The sequence below is a fragment of the Pelecanus crispus genome, chromosome 3, assembly GCF_030463565.1.
Source record: "Pelecanus crispus isolate bPelCri1 chromosome 3, bPelCri1.pri, whole genome shotgun sequence".
NCBI lineage: Eukaryota > Metazoa > Chordata > Aves > Pelecaniformes > Pelecanidae > Pelecanus > Pelecanus crispus.
This window is the reverse complement of record NC_134645.1, coordinates 129,916,065-129,932,790: the sequence shown is the minus strand read 5'-3', so window position 1 is coordinate 129,932,790 and position 16,726 is coordinate 129,916,065. Positions and strand designations below refer to the sequence as shown.

At 39.4% G+C, this 16,726-nt stretch overlaps 1 protein-coding gene across 1 annotated transcript in view; it reads left to right on the top strand.

Annotated features, from left to right (window-relative positions):
* MSRA (methionine sulfoxide reductase A) overlaps nt 1-16,726 on the top strand; it is a 309,718-nt gene that overhangs the window by 192,999 nt on the left and 99,993 nt on the right. The window lies entirely within an intron of this gene.

Here is a 16,726-nt window from a genome sequence, read left to right as displayed (position 1 = left end):
ATTAAAGCATATTTCTTCATAGCTTCAGAGCTGGCCATTTTATTTGTGCCGAGGACCTTTATCCTTCATAAAAACTTTTGTTTGTATTTGTCAGTGGCAGTGAATATCTTGTATGATTAGAAAAAGGGAACAAAAAGTGGTAGAAGATGGTGTGCAGAGGCACCAGCAGAGCATTCTAGCTATTTGCCTTATTCAAACCTTTTGATTTAACTTATCTTTCTTGGAAGAGGCTTCGTGATGACATCACACACATCTGTGCAAACATAAATGGGAAACTGTGTTGAGAAAACGTTTTACATGTTTATATAGTTTCAATAAACATCATCCTTTCTACCATTTCCCAGAAATACTACGCACAGTAACTCATTTCAATATTTTAACAGCTATCATAATTATGCCACTTGTTACTACATCTGGGAACAAAAAAATGCACACGATCCCTTCAAAATGTGATACCATCCTGGGAAACAGTCACTCTGAGAAGGATCTGGGGGCTATTGTGGATAAGCGTCTTCCAGTGAGCCCAGAGCACAATGCAAAGACAAAAATCACTATTGCAAGTCCTACCTATATGAAAAGGGAAGCCTTAGTCAGGAGTATGAAAGCTATTTTCTGTATGCAGAGTCAGTAAAATCTCAGAACATTTTGTGCAGTTTCTGTGTTGACATACCAGGAATTATCCAGAGATATTGCTGGGGATTCGAAGGAGGGACAGAAAAAGGATATAGAGCTTGAAAACTGGCCTGGTGCTGTGAATAAACATGTTCAACTAGTTGAAGAGATGTAACACGATGATCAAGTAATCTTTACAGGTGCTTATGTGAGGAGCACATACCTCGTAGTGAGGTTGACAACCCAACCACTGGTAAGCTATAACAAGTTCCAGTAGCTGGAAGCTCAAGTTTGAAAAGTTCCACCTTGGAATAAAATAGTTTCACAGCTCTCGGTGTAATTAAACGTTGGAGTCTTTTTCCATCACCATCTTTTCGAGTATTTAAGATGAGATAATTTATCATTTTAAAAGAGGCGCTTGATTCAAGTCATGAGAAGAAATTCTATGTCTGTGTGTCAAGTGTGGTGTCCTATACTGTTGATTTATGAGCCTCCCTTTTCAAGTCCTTCCTTTATAGTTTTGCTCAGAGTAATTTGTCTGCACCATCCTTGAAATAGTTGCAGCTGTGCATTAAGACAATGACCATCTTCAAATCATGCTTCAGGGCCTCTGTGGTTTGCTTGTAGGGGTCAGGAAGGAGGTTTTCTCCCTATCCTACCAGTGGTTGTTTTTAGGTCTTTTTCTGTGTTTTTTTTTCTTTGGATTGTCAGAGATTGGCCATCACCAGAGGCTGGCATCTTTGTAACGGGCTGGTTGTTTTGACGTAGCAAAAAAATCCTATTTCTAGCTAATTGGATCATGTGTCTTGCTCACATGTTGGGATTCGTCCTGATTGCCAGAGCTGGGAACTAATGGCCAGGACTATAGGAATCTTCATCTTCCAGAGCAGTATGAGGAATGGATTTCTGCTAAATAATCTGGGCAACTACCACCTAATCAGTCGTCTGCCATGCCTGTAGTCTTGGCTTTGACAGGGTATGGTTGGGCTCTGCCTGTGGCACACATACGATAGAACATTCTCTAAAGGACTTCAGTGCTTTAGGCTGACTGAAGTTCATATGCTGGACACAATGGTATGTGGATGAAGTGTAGTAGTTGTGATAAACAGGTCTGATCAGATGAATCTATGATTCCTTCTGGCTTTAAAACAGTAAAATGATGACATTATGTCTTTATATTCACCTTGCATTCTCACATAACAGAGGTTCAAAATAGTTCCAGTCTGTGCTTTCAGAAGAAGGTTGGATGCTGGCAGATGTATGATTCACTCTTTGATTTCTGGCAACTGGGGAAACATCACCTAATTAGCCCGGGCACAGAGCCACGCTAATGTGGCTGTATTCCTTCTGGGATGTGAGCTAATATCTCCACATGACGCTGTGCCATGTAGATACCCAAATCATTCACAGCTACCTCAGGCAGCTATGTGGCACTGCTGTGCTTGATGTAAACATACCTAGGCTTTTATCTAAGAAGCTTAGCTCAGTAGAATTTCCAAATGGTTCTTCTGTAATAATTGGCCAAAAGTAAGAGCATCACTTTATCTACAGAGAAGATGGCAATCTTCTCTGAAGACTTCGCATACCCCAGACTTGGACAGGTTGCTTTACCTATGTATTTTTATGGTTGCTTCATGTTAATCTCTGTTCAAGAACTTTGCAAAGCTCCTCACATCTCTATCACCTTTCTTGATTTGAGGAAAACCTAAACCACAAGGTCCCAATTTCAAGTTTCTTTGGTTTGTAAGATAGGGGTGGTATGCTTATATACCCTTTCAAGTTTGAGCAGTTAGCAGTAGAAGATCTTTACAGTGGAATTGTTTCTTTGACTTGATTTGTATCTACTCCCTGCTTTTAGCTTGCTACGGGAAATGTGGTTTTATGTAAAGATACTGAAAGTGAGAGTTCTCTCTCTGACCTATTATATTTTTCTCCTTTCCTGAGGTTCAGCTGTGTGCACACAGTAAGTCTTATTTGGCCAGCCTTATGGGAATGCAGGATTCAGTCTGTCAAAGAGAAGTTTTTTCCTAAGCAGATAAATTAGGAAGATTTCTTATTCACAAAATTCAGCAGACTCTTTGGATGAATCCAGTGTCTCATATAGCCAGTGAGTGCTGGACTTCTTGAGCGCTCACTCAAAAAGCTTTGTCTGTGGCACTGTCTCATGTTTTCTCCAGAAGTTAGGTTAATGCCATTTAAGCCCTCCTACCCCCAGCAGAGATAATGGACTTATCTAATTGTTCTAATGTCATTAAACATCAAATATGTACATTCTGTTGCAGTTAAAGACCTTTCAAATATCAATCTAGATGGTACCAAGTTCCTAAAGAGTACAGACTGGCAGTCCTGTCATTCTGTATGAATGTATTGAGTATTGCATGAGTGTATTAATATTCAGAAGTTCCTGCTTTCCAACCAGTTGGACCTCCTGCCTTCAAGACAAGCCTGACATTTCACTGGGATTCAAATTTTCTCTGGGAGGCAGCCTGGCTCTTGTTTCATGAAGCTCTTGAGTCTGAGTATTATACAGAAGTCTATTGAAAAGCAAGAACCTTTGATCAAGTCAAACAGTCTATGAGTTGAAAGAGATTCTCCCAGATGAGCATCTCCTAAGTGTGGGGCCCTGATAAAGTCCTCCTTGACTATTAATTTAGGCTCTATTTTATAATTCATTACATTTGGGATACTGAAAAAGCAACAAACAAACCCCTGACTTCTGCCAAGTGACATATGGTTGTCATCTCTGTTCAGCCTCTAATGCACAGATCAGCATTCCTTCTCTCCTAGGAATGATCTTATCTATAAGAGGGTTGCTCTGTATAGCTCTATAAGTGCTTGAGGTGTTTGCTTCTTTGTCACTGATACAGAAAAAGAGAATGAATGTGATATGCTGAAAATATGGCAAAAGAATCTTATGGCTATTCACTTCGTACATAATTATATTTTTCTAAAGTTTAGAGAGGTGTAGGGCAGATTCCATATTGCCCCTTTTTTTGTGCTATGAGGCCATCCTCAGAGCTTTCCAGATTTTTAAGATATAAGCCTGATTGTCTCCTTCAAATTGCACCCTGACGATGGTTCTGCTGGCACCTCCATGCTGTGCCTCTAGAGGGATGTGGACTTTCAGACCATAAATTTGTCTGTGTTGTGCCTCAGCCTGTAGTTTCACGATTGCTGTAAGCTAATGTTTGAATTAACGGTTAGGAAAAAGAACAATTTTCTTCTCTCTCCCTGACCTGTCTGCAGGACACAGCCTCTTTCTTTGTGTTGATACTAGCAATCACAAAGTTCTCTGATCAAGCTGAAAATTAACCCTGCATGAATTGAAGTGAAACGTAATTTTCAGCCAGGACTTAAACTGCCAGGAGCATGACTGCTAATGGGACCACCCTTCTGGCATTAGCACTGTCCTATAGTGCATGAGGCAATTGCAAAATCCAACTGTGCTTATGTTCAGGGGAGATGATGTCATATTTTATCTGATCAGAAAGTTTGGCCGCTCTTTGTGGGGTGTCAGAAACTATTTCTCCACCTTTGGAAAAAATCTATCTGATACCAGAGGACTCTGTTTGTCATGGTGCAAATGTGATTCCTGTACAGCATATTACTGTTCATCCTCCAACTGACCCTGTGTGTGGTTGAAGTCCTGCATGTGTCAGAGATTTCAGCCCAGTCCAAGGCAACTTTAAAGGCTCCTTGTTGCTTTCAATGGCTGTACAGAAGACAAGCAGAAGACAAAACAATATTAGTTATTTCTCTTTAAAACATGTTTGAGACAAATGAAAAATCCACTTGTCTCCTTTAGCTCTTTTCTCTCTTGAATACGATCCAAACCGGATGCTTGTTTTGGTGGTTCTGCTCCCTGTGTTTGTCAAGAGGACCTAATCCTCCCCAGCCCACAAGAAATAACTTAGGTACTACAGTTCCCTGGGGTGAGCCCCTGTTGTACACAAATCCCATCCTTTTTCATTGCTTCTTCTGGCTTTCTGTTTGGGTTTTTGAATTAGTGGAAGGAGCTGAGAGGAAGCCAGGACTCCATAGTTTTGGCTGCCCTCTGACAACGGGGTGAAGGGCAAAGGCAGCCATGGCCACCGCTGCCCAAGAGCTTCTGGAAATTTTCTTCTAGACTTATTGATTCTTTGAGTGTGAATATACAAAGAACCAAAGTTACTGGTAAGTAATCTCATTCCTCCTTTCTGTCATGAAGAAGTCCTTATCTTGCCTGTGTTTGTACAGGAAATGTAAGCAGGATTGATATTTTTCCAGCAGTTGAGGACCATCTGTACTACAACAAACTCATCACCTGCCAGATTCATTCAGAACATCTCTTAGTCCATATGTCTTGTGTATCCACGATAAAGAAGAGATGTATGAGCCATTTCTCCTCCCTGTGACCTTCCAAACAGTTTGGCATTTAGCCTTAGTGCTGATACATGAATTCTCCAGATTAATATCTGTTTTTCATTGTGCTGACCCATTTTAGTTGCAGAGGGTATATTTATTTCTCACCAGTTTTGAAGGACTATACTTTTTTTAGACATTGCATAAGGAATCTATCATCTGCAAATAATTAAAATTAGACACTAGAAATGACATTGTATTGCTAATGAGCAGATGTGTCTACTTACACCAGTGGAAGAACAGCTGTACACATAAAAAATGCTACAGCGACCCTAAACCAGCATTATGTATTCTGCCACAGGCCTGTAACTTCATTTAGAGATTAAAGGGAAAAGAGTAATCTCTCCATGTAAAATATAACCATTTTTGATTTTTCTCTTTACATTTCTGCAACTCTCTTCCCTTTATAATTTGAATGAAATTTGCAAGTCTCAGATTAAAGCACAGAGCACCTTTGCCTTGTATTTCAAATGTTATTAAGAGTCCTGATGGTTTCAGCATTATTACAAGGTGTAACAAAAAACAGTAGAAATACAAAATCTATTGTCACCAGACATTAAATATATTCAAAATAGAATTACCAACCCCTCAGGGAGCCATTCTTGGTCCAATACTCTTCAATATTTTCATTAATGACTTGGAGGATATAGTGGAGAGGATGCTAATTAAATCTGTGGTAAAGACATTGCTAGGAGGCTCTTGGAGGAAACGAATAAAACACAGCTCTGTGTTGATAAATTAAAAAAGCCATGGAAATCGATATGCTGAGACACAATAAAGATAAATGTATATTGGTTCATGCAGGACTGAATACTCAACAATAGAAATATGCACTATGTGAGTTGTTTGATAGGAGACAGTGGCTTCTATTGCCTTCAGGTTCTTCTAATTCCTGCTCTCGCCAATGAAATCTCAATGGTGGGACGTAGTTGACTGATGTCTAGCCATCCCACCAACAACGAATTTAGTGGTCCCTCGCCCATAATCATCTCATAAATACCTGTGGTCTATACTTTTTGCAAAGTAGCAAAGGGAGTCTTTGCCAGTGGTGCTAACCAATATTGCATTTTGAGAATGCAACTTCATTTCTTCTGTGAACTCAAATGCCTAATGTTATGTTGTTCCCATTCTTTGTCTTTTCTCTAGAACTAAATATGCATTAAAAATAAATACGTATTATTAGGCTGTTTTGCTTCCCCAGGAATTTTAGCTGTCATGACCTAATTTGCATATTAGACTCTTTTTATCCATATAAATTAGAATAGACTGTTTCTGACCTATATTTCCAGTTTAGGAGATGTTGTTTTTCCATATCACAGTGAAAAGCTGAGATTTGACTCTGCATCTTTTTTTAATGAACGGGATTATTAGCCAGTGCAATGGTTGCTGAGATGGCTGAATAGTTTGCGTTATGAAATGAGTGGTGCTGAATCAATTCTGGCCCAAGGGCAAAAGTCCTTCTGGGCTCTGATTTCTTCTTACCTTTAAACTACTTTTAGCTTATTTATTCTGTATGTGACAATGATGTGTTAACCAATTCTCCAGAACTACTAAAAATTAACTTATCGTTCAGTATTGCTGCAGTCCATAATAAAATGTTCCCTGAAGACAAGAAAAGCCATGGCATCAGTCTTTTGTGCCATTGAAGATGACACTGTGACTCTTATGCTGTGGGAAACATGAGCCCACCACTAACCTGAAGGGATTCCTTTTGTTCATAATGCCTGTATCTGCTAAGAACAACTTTGGAAGATGCTTTTATTCTCCTACAGTCATCCTTGGGATCACTTCTGGGTTATTTTGTAATTCTAAGCATAGGAACAGGCTGCCTAGAGAGGTGGTGGAGTCCCCATCCCTTATAAGCATAGGAACAGGCTGCCCAGAGAGGTGGTGGAGTCCCCATCCCTGGAAGTGTTCAAAAAACAGGTAGACGTGGCACTCTGGGACATGGTTTAGTGGGCATGGGGGTGTTGGGTTGATGATTGGAGTGATGATCTTAGAGGGCCTTTCCAACCTTAATGATTCCTAGTTTTTACTTTCATTAAAAAATCCAGCCACCAAGCCAGGAAACATGAAATTGCTACTCTCCCCTTAATTGGTTTAGTGGTGGACTTGACAGTGTTAGCTTAATGGTTGGACCAGATGATCTTAAAGGTCTTTTCCAGCCTAAATGATTCTATGAGTCTATGATTCTGTGATTCTATAGCATAACTGTGTTTGTAATTGAGGAGAGGAAGAGGAAGGGATAAGGAAATGGATCTTTGTTTTAATTCAGGCGTGTTGATTTTTAACTCTGAAGGAAAATCTGGACTTCTCAATGTTTAGGACTGTCTTCAGTAGCTTTCAAATATCCATGAAGTCCAAATATCCATGGGTATGTGGTGTGAATAACAGCAGCTGGATTTGCATGTGTGTTTATAGAATTAGAAAAGAGCAACCTCGTAAGGTCTTTTTCTGCATACTTTTTTGATGGACTGTTCCTGATCTTTATACAAGGAAAGCAATAGACAAAGTCAAAACAAAGTAATACCAAATATTCTTTTCTTCTTCAAATAACCCACTAGTGAATTTGGGTCTAGAAATCTGAGGCACTGAAGCATGGCATCATTAATCATAGTTTATGGTGATTATTAGTAGGCTTTTAATCTTTGTTTTCATGTATAATTAGGTACAAGAGGTCAAAGCCGACTCTATTCTAAACAACAATATTTTCAGTGAATGACTGTTTTTCTCTGCCTGCAATTTTCTCTCGCATATTTATAAGAGCATACTTGTCTGTGTTTTGAGAGAGCAATGTCCCATGAGTTTATCTGCTGATAAAAGCAAATGACAACACTGTTATTTTTATTATCACTATTTATTACTGTTGCAGTAACACCTGGTGGATCATAGTAGGTTTAGATTCATAGTGTTAACACATGCCTAAATTTAGGCAAGACATTAGTGAGCAACAGATAAATGAACAGAATGGAGAAGGCACATAAAGAAAACAATAGCAAATTTGTGTGATTCCATAGCTGAGCTCTATGTAATACTTGGTCTGAATTGCTCTGTTTCTTAATTATATTTTAGCACATGATCAGTAGTTGTCCAGCTTTTTGTAAGGATCACAACACAGCTAGTCCATGAAGAAAAGAGGCAATGAGGGTCCAATTCAGATGCCTAAACAGGAATGTTTTTCACCATGCCAGATCCTCTTGCACCTTCTGCCTGTCTTCCAGTTGTGCTTTAGAAAATGTGGGGCTCCCTTATACCCTGTCTTGTGTCCTCCAGTCTCTTCCAGATGTCTCTGCTCTATGCATTTATTTGGTATTGAAGACTTTCAAGACCTTCGGTCAGATTTGTCTGACCAGCGTAGACACGTCGGGTGGGATAAAGACTGAGATAAAGCCACCTAAATTTAGATGTTTCCATAGGCATGGACTGTCTCAGCTCCCATGATTTTCAGTGGAGATCTAGTCAACATGGTTGACTCCCCCCAAATTAGGCACCTATGTTTGGTCAGCTTTTGGTCACCTAAACCTGGAAGCTTAGTTCCAGCTGCACCGATAAATACTGTTAAAAGATTTCACTCCTGTCCTAGGTTTGTCCAGCCCTGAGACAGATTTTTAAGAGAAGGCACCTCTGAAAAGGCCGAATGTCTGTTTATGAGAGAAAAAGGCTAAAAAGTTGTCTAAAAATAATCATTTAACTTTTGATTAAAGTTAAGTAAGAAAAAGTCCCCTACAATAAGTTTAATGCCATTAAGGATGACTTATGTATATATTAACCATTCTATTTGCCTGCTCTGTGCACTACTGGTAAAGATGTATTTTCAATTAATAATTAGAAATGGATTAAAATTCCTGTCTGCCAGTGACATTTAATACTTAAGCTTTGTGACACTCATCAAAAACTAACCTATGGTTTTTTTGTGGGCTCAAGTAGATCATGCACTTCCTTCAGAGGTCAAAGAGCATTCAAAAATGCCTTTAAACAATGTTATCTTTGAATGAATTAATAAATAACAAAGCATACAGGGAACTCTTCTTTCAAACCAAGTCTTCATTCAGACTTCCTAGTTTTGTAAAATAATTGAACGATCTTGAGGAGCAATGTGATGCATTTTATAACTATTGAATAATAATGCTAATAAAAAGCAAAGAGAATTGGTCAAAGATGGGGCCTGCCATGGTATACTACCATGGTATACTACTGCCCCTTCTGGAGGACAGCCTGTGATTTCCATTAATGGACAAAAGGGAGACCTGATAACTCTTCATGGCCCAAATCTGATAATGTTGGAGGCCTGAAAAAGTCCCTGATATACCATATGGGAATGTCTCTGTGAACAACTAAGGGCAAAGCAATAGTTATTGACCAACATGAAATACATGTGATATTTGTGCTTCTCCTTCATTGCATATGGATAAGCACAAGATAAAAGTTGGAAGCAGAAAAAAATGGTGGTCATGTTGCTGGATTGAACTTAAAACCTACCACTGCAGAGTTATGCATTCTCAGAGTTGCCTCTTTATTTCATATTGGATATAAAGCAGGCTGCCAAAACTGTAGAGACCAATGCCCAGGTAATGGGGAATGCAGAGGGGCAGGAGAGGTTTATTCCATATGGGAGAAGAAGGAGGTGAAGAATCTCCTGAGAGTGTTTATCTTGTCATAGAGTCATAGAATCATTTAGGTTGGAAAACACCTTTAAGATCATCAAGTCCAGCTGTTAACGTAACACTGCCAAGTCCACCACTAAACCATGTCCCGAAGCGCCACATCTACACGCATTTTAAATACCTCCAGGGATGGGGACTCAACCACTTCCCTGGGCAGCCTGTTCCAATGCTTGACAACCCTTTCTGTGAAGAAATTTTTCCTAATATCCAGTCTGAACCTCCCCTGGTGCAACTTGAGGCTGTTTCCTCTCGTCCTATCACTAGCTACTTGGGAGAAGAGCCCAACACCCACCTCACTACACCCTCCTTTCAGGCAGTTGTAGAGAGCGATGAGGTCTCCCCTCAGCCTCCTCTTCTCCAGACTAAACAACCCCAGCTCCCTCAGCCGCTCCCCATCAGCCCTGTGCTCCAGACCCTTCCTTCACCAGCTTCATTGCCCTTCTCTGGACATGCTCCAGCACCTCAGTCACAGAATCATAGAATCATTTAAGTTGGAAAAGACCTTTAAGATCATCCAGTCCAACCATTAACCTAACACTGTCAAGTCCACCACTAAACCAATTAAGGGTAAAGTAGCAATTTCATGTTTCCTGGCTTGGTGGCTGGATTTTTTATAATGGAAGTGAAAACTAGGAATCATTAAGGTTGGAAAGGCCCTCTAAGATCATCAGTCCAATCATCAACCCAACACCCCCATGCCCACTAAACCATGTCCCAAAGTGCCACGTCTACCTGTTTTTTGAACACTTCCAGGGATGGGGACTCCACCACCTCTCTGGGCAGCCTGTTCCAATGCTTGACTACTCTTTCCATGAAGAAATTTTTCCTCATATCCCATCTAAACCTCCCCTGATGCAACTTGAGCCCATTTCCTCTCATCCTATCGCTAGCTACAATGTCTTTCTTGTTGTGAGGGGCCCAAAACTGAACACAGCATTCGAGGTGTGCCCTCAGCAGTGCTGAGTACAGAGGGACGATAACTGCCCTAGTCCTGCTAGTCACTTCCCTAGTCAGCTTCTAGTTCTTGGATGACTTATCCCAGCAGATGCTAGGGCGGGCCATACTAATTTAGTATGGTGTGATGAGAGTATGTGAATTGCAGAATCACAGAAAAGTTTGGGTTGGGAATGACCTTCAAAGATCATTAGTCCAACCCCTCTGCCCTGAGCAGGGACATCTTTCACTAGGTCGCATTGGTCAAAGCCCCATCCAACCTGACTCTGAACACTTTCAGGGATGGGCCATCCACAACTTGTCTGGGCAACCTGGTCCAGTGACCATTTCTTCCTTATGCCCAATCTAAAATAGAGAGGAATAGAACAGAATAGAATAGAATATTCAGTTGGAGGGGACCTACAAGGATCATCTAGTCCCACTGCCCAACCACTTCAGGGCTGACTAAAAGTTAAAGCGTATTATTAAGCACATTGTCCAATGGGGTCATATTGTGATGGTTTTTGTATTGCAGTGCTGTTAAACCTTTTGGACAGGGTGTCATTAGGGTCTACAGGAGGTGACAGGCTACTGTTTGTCACTGTACTAACAGCACTCCTACCCAGTGAGTTAGAATGGGAAATTTCATAAGAGGTGAGGAAGCTGTAGAAGGCCTGGCAGGGAAATTTATTTCATTACAGGGCAGTGCTATTTCCTTTTAGCCCAATCCAATGGGACCTCTTTTCTTGGCTTTTTCTCCCTCTCATCTCACAAACCTGTTTGCACGCCTTCTGCCTCTCAGTTCTTCTCTGGTAATTTGATGGAAGAGAGGAGGAGGGCCTTCCTCCTCACATCTGCGTGGAAAGGCAGTGCAGGTATCACTGGTCCAGCTCTGGGGAGAAAGCAGAAATGTCATGTAGCTGGGTGGCATAGATCAGAGTCAACCCTGGCCGCCCTGAGGAAGGGCCATTACTACCATGGCAGGTTCCACAAAATCAAAGCTTTATAAAGCTGCTCTTTTTCACTGTGATTTGGGTTCTGTTGTAGCAGCATGTTGGCCATCGGTGGTGGGAACAGACAAGATTTCTTGTTGCAGCAAATTGGTGGCAGAAACTCATCCCATTCCCACAAAATGTCATTGCTAAAAGAGTGATGGAGTGTGTTCTCCTGTGTCTTCATCAGTGTTTCTGGGTATGTTATAGCATTAATGAAGAATCTGCTGTCTGAAAAACTCTCTACTTAAAGAGCTATTTATTATTTCACACAGTGAGTGTTGTATTGACTGTCATAAATAAGCTCATTTACACCAGCACTGGAAAGCTTAAGGAAGCATTTTGTAATATCTTTGTCCTTGGAAATATTCAGATCTGGACCGGACAAGGCCCTGGACAAGCTGCTCTAGCTGACACTATTTTGAGCAGGGGTGTTGGGCTAGAGACCTCCACAAGTCCCTTCCAACCTCAGCAAATCTGTGATTCTGTTTTAGCTTCAAAGCTACACCAGAAAACCAGTAATCTGACAGTTTGATGAAGGTTAAGACCAGACATTTTTGAAGATGATGTAAATTATTAAAAACATTGCTGTAACCATGATATTCTAAGTATATGTGCAAGTCAGAATTTATAGGGAAAGCTAGTATTTGCTGTCTTGATCCCAGAGCAAATGGGGAAGACCAAAACTATAGTTTCCTCCTTGTCACTGAAAACCATGTATATTGAAAGCTTTGTAAACCTTTGGTCTATCGACAGTATAAAAGTTTTCTTTAATATGTAAAAGCTCATTAATGTATTATAACCTTCTGCAGAAACTCTTTTATACTTCATCTATCCTTCCTGCACCCCAGCACCTTGAAAATCATCAAGAACTCTCAATCCACAGCACTGTAACTAACTTCTTTTCTATTAACATTTTTCTCCTTTAATCATATGCTATAAAGAGTTTTACTTTCCCTTGGCAACTTTTAAGCTGTATAGATGTAATCATTACAGTGAGTGATGACATCAAGCCAGGGTGACATGGTGCAATTGATTTTTACTAAATAATTATATGATGAGCTGGAAGAAGGAGTTTTATTAGTCTTAACTCAGCAAGGATTGATTGGGGAAAAGAAAATGACCAATCAGTATATCAGGTTTCTGCGGGTGTAAGAAAACAAGTGACAGCTGCAGAAAAGACTGTAAATCACAGAAAAAATTATGATAAAAATAAGAGCTATGAACTGCCCTTTAAAATTTCACTGGGTGGCACAGAAGAGTCTAACAGGCCTTATTCATTTATCTCCATTATGCTTGGGATCCTCTGAGAATAGCAAGGTTGACAAATGATGCCATTACATTTTTTTTATTATTTTTAAATGGAGAGAAGACAGGGAGTGTTGTATAAGTATTACTTTCAAGTCATGCGAGGGTTGAGTCTTCAAAAGAAATCCCTGATTTAGCCAATAAAATAACTAAAGTATATTTTGCTTTAGCCTTCTGTAGGTAATATATTAAAAAATCACCGTTTTGAAACAAATCTGCTTGTTTGCAATTAATACTCCATTTCTAAAGAAAAAAAAAAAAGCAAGTATAGTACTGGGAAATACGTGTTTTTATTAAGGCTGTGGATATTCTTATTTCCTATTGATCTCAAGGTACTCTGGAGTTAGACAGGAAGGACAATGATCTACCTAAAATGCATCTCAAACTGTAGCGTAGAAACTCAAACTGTAGTGTAACAACAGTGTAACTGCTTTAAAGGGACAACTCTTTGTGCCTGCCAAGAAGGCACTGTAGTAAGGTATAGAAACTATGAAGGAAAAAGCACTGACCAGATGAATAGAAGCAGGGATGATTTCGTATATTCTGATCATTCAAATCAAAGGAGAGCCAGTATTTACTACTTTGACACCAAAGAATATGGGGGAGACCAAAACTAAGTCATCAGGTGCTTCAGAAGATATCAAAGTCTTGGTAAGAGGGCTTTTTAGAGCCATTTCTTTGACTGTTGTCTACATTTTGGCAAATAATAGTTTTTCCAGTGGCAAGGAGTTTGTATTGCATGCAATTTCAAGCTGGGAATGATTGCTTTTGCAGGATCTGGGGGACTATTACAGCTCCCTGTCCTTTCCATCTACCATCCTGTGGCCACAAATTTCTGCTTCATAAAAGTCAGAGCAAGCGCTATGCTCTTGAGGGCATTTTTTGATTAATTGGTGTTCTGGTCTCTGCTGGCACAGTGAAGAAATTTATGTTCTCTAGAGTGGTCCAGGCTGAGAACCACTGAGGTGCTTTGGTCATTCCTCACTGTTAATACATTTTGTTAACATCTTTACGAAGCAACCTGGTTATCATCTCAGCCCAGAATGAAAAGGAGGTTCAGACCCTACTGACAGATTTCCCCACATATTATATCCTTGAGGAAAAGAGTTATCTCCTGGCTTTTCCCTAAATTCTATCCCCAAATTGGCAGGCTTTGCACAGAGAGTGACTTTAAGACATCCTGCAGAAGAACAGTTGTAGGCAATCAGCATTTCCCTGCCTAGAAGATCCAGCTGCTCTGAAGATGTGCAGCTGATGTTCTGTAGGAATTATTCCTTCTTCCAGTACTGAAGATTTAGACAAACCTGATTCACTGGTTTGATTTGGAATTAAAGCAAAATCATATGCATCTCTTAAAAATGAAGTTTGGCACAGGTGAAAAAAAGAACTTTCTTCTTCTCAAGTGAAAATGTGTTATTCTGATAAAATTCTTTGCAGAGAATTTTTGTGGGAAATCTGATCCTGAAATGCATTCATTAGTGATAATAAATATTGCTTTAATCCATCCAATCTATAATGTCAAAAGCTTTGTTCATTTTTGTATGACAATGTAACAAAAATAGTGGTCATTCAACGTACTTCTAAATCTCAATTTTTATAATGTCTGATTACAGTTTGCAATAGATACTGGTTTTGAAGGGTGTTTAACAAATGTGTTTAAGTCCTCTTTAATTACCTGGGACCTTGTAGGCAAGGTGAATGACGTGAAGCCTGTGGAGATTATCTGTGGTTTTAGTTGTATTATTATAAACTTAGAACAAATTTCTTGATGTTAGTTGAACCGTTTTGGTGCACAGAAGATCAGAGGTTGGTTCATTGTCTCAGCAGAAAAACTTTTTCGGAGTCTAACGTGCATCCAGTGTAGCTAGAATCAATGGCAGCAATGTTGACAATCCCTTGTAAGAATGTTGTTTGATTTAACAGTACACAATATCTTCCAGTACATTTACCATCTTTATTAAATTAATTATTTATATTTTCACATTCTTATCTGAAGCCTAATGTGTATAACTGTGGTATTATGTTAACAGAGAGAGACAGAATGTCATGATAGGCAAAATAAGACAGACATTTCAGAAACGGAAGGAAAGTTAACTACAGATGCCATTGTGGAATTTTTAGATAGCCAAGCAGAGATCATTTTTGATTTAGTATACTTTCTTTCAGACAAAGTCAAGATTGTTAAGCTCAATCATCCTACCACAGTTGTTTAGTAAATTGAATTTCTTGCCTTGTTTGCTACTCATTGAGTTAGTGAAACTCAACAAGTAAGACTTGCCAGAGGGTTTTAAAAAAGTCAGTGATGGACCCTTGAGAAGTAAGTTTGTACACGTGAGGTACATTACAAATAACAACAGCAACAGTGGCAATTGATTATGTCTGTACACATGGAATTTAATTTGCTTTATTATCTTGTAGTCTTTGTGGCTTAGGTAATGTATTAGCTACTTATTGCGGGAGATTTAGGTACAAATTAATTTAAGTAACAAGTAAAAATAAATGGCATTTTAGCTTAGATGATTGATCCCATTAAAGCTACACTTTGGGGTAACACAATACCTGTTCAGTCTTCTTCATAGCAAGTGGATGGTTTAACAGTGCAAGGCAACACTTGAGTGCTAGGAGGGGCCGTTATTATCACACAGCCTGACCTCCTCCTTAACTTCATGATTTTATGACTGACCTTGTACAGCTGTTTGAGGTTTGATGTATCTTTGTGGAAAATGTATATCCTTGATGTGAAGCCCTCAGGAAAGGGATGTGGCTTTAGGTGCATTGTTCCAATAAGAAGTGCTCTTCACTATTTGAACGTTGCCTTATTTCCCATTTGGATTTTGTATACTTTGGCTTTCAGTTGCTCTACCAAGTGACTTTGGCAAGACTAAAGAGCCTTATTTCTCAGGTTATTTATATATGTATATCTGAATCAGAGTCAGTTCTCTTAACCTTCTCTTCATTAAATTAACTAAGCTGGCCACTTCCCTATTACTATGTAACGGTAGCATATATTAAATAATCTGGTTTATCTTCTCACTCAGAGCGCCGTGCACATGAGCTCATGCTAAACTCATATTCCTGAAGTGCATGCTAGAAACTGGCATACTATATGTATGTTAAAAAGTAACCCAAATCATCAGAAAACTCCATAATATTTTTTGGAATTACATTCACTCATGTATACCGTTGGTTACTGAATGGACTTTTTGACCAAATGCATCTTTGAAAACATTTCTGCATCTTTTAGTTCATAAATATTTCAGCCGGATTACATTTGTTTATTGTACAATCCTTTAAACATTTTTCTGTTTCCTTGGAAAGTACAAGAGGGATAAAAGTTATCATGTTTTAATGAGTGGTATTATGTTGATAGCATCTTTTTCCCCCCAGTATCACAGGCTCTTTCTATACCTCTGCCCTTTGCTAGGGGGGTATCAGGATTTGCAGGGTTTTTTTCCATTTCATCTCTGTAGTCCTGAGAGTTGATGGTAATCTTCAAAGAGGCTTCTGTAGTCTGGTGGCAGTCAAAAGACAAACCCTGATGATTTCCAAATTGTCTTGGGTTGCAGGCATTTGGGAAGAGTCTTTTTCTTTGAGTCTGCTTCAGAAACTCCTTTTTTTTCACTCACCCAAGTTCATATACAACACCAGACAAACTCAGAATCAATACAATTTATTACAGCAAAGCAAAAAGTTCTGTTCTAGAATGCAAAATTGGGAACAAGGTTATGAAAGACAGAAACTGTAAAACTGCAATTGCAGTTGCAAAACTGCACCTCCAGATCGTTCTTAAGGCTAAAGCTCCTCTCTAAGGCTGTT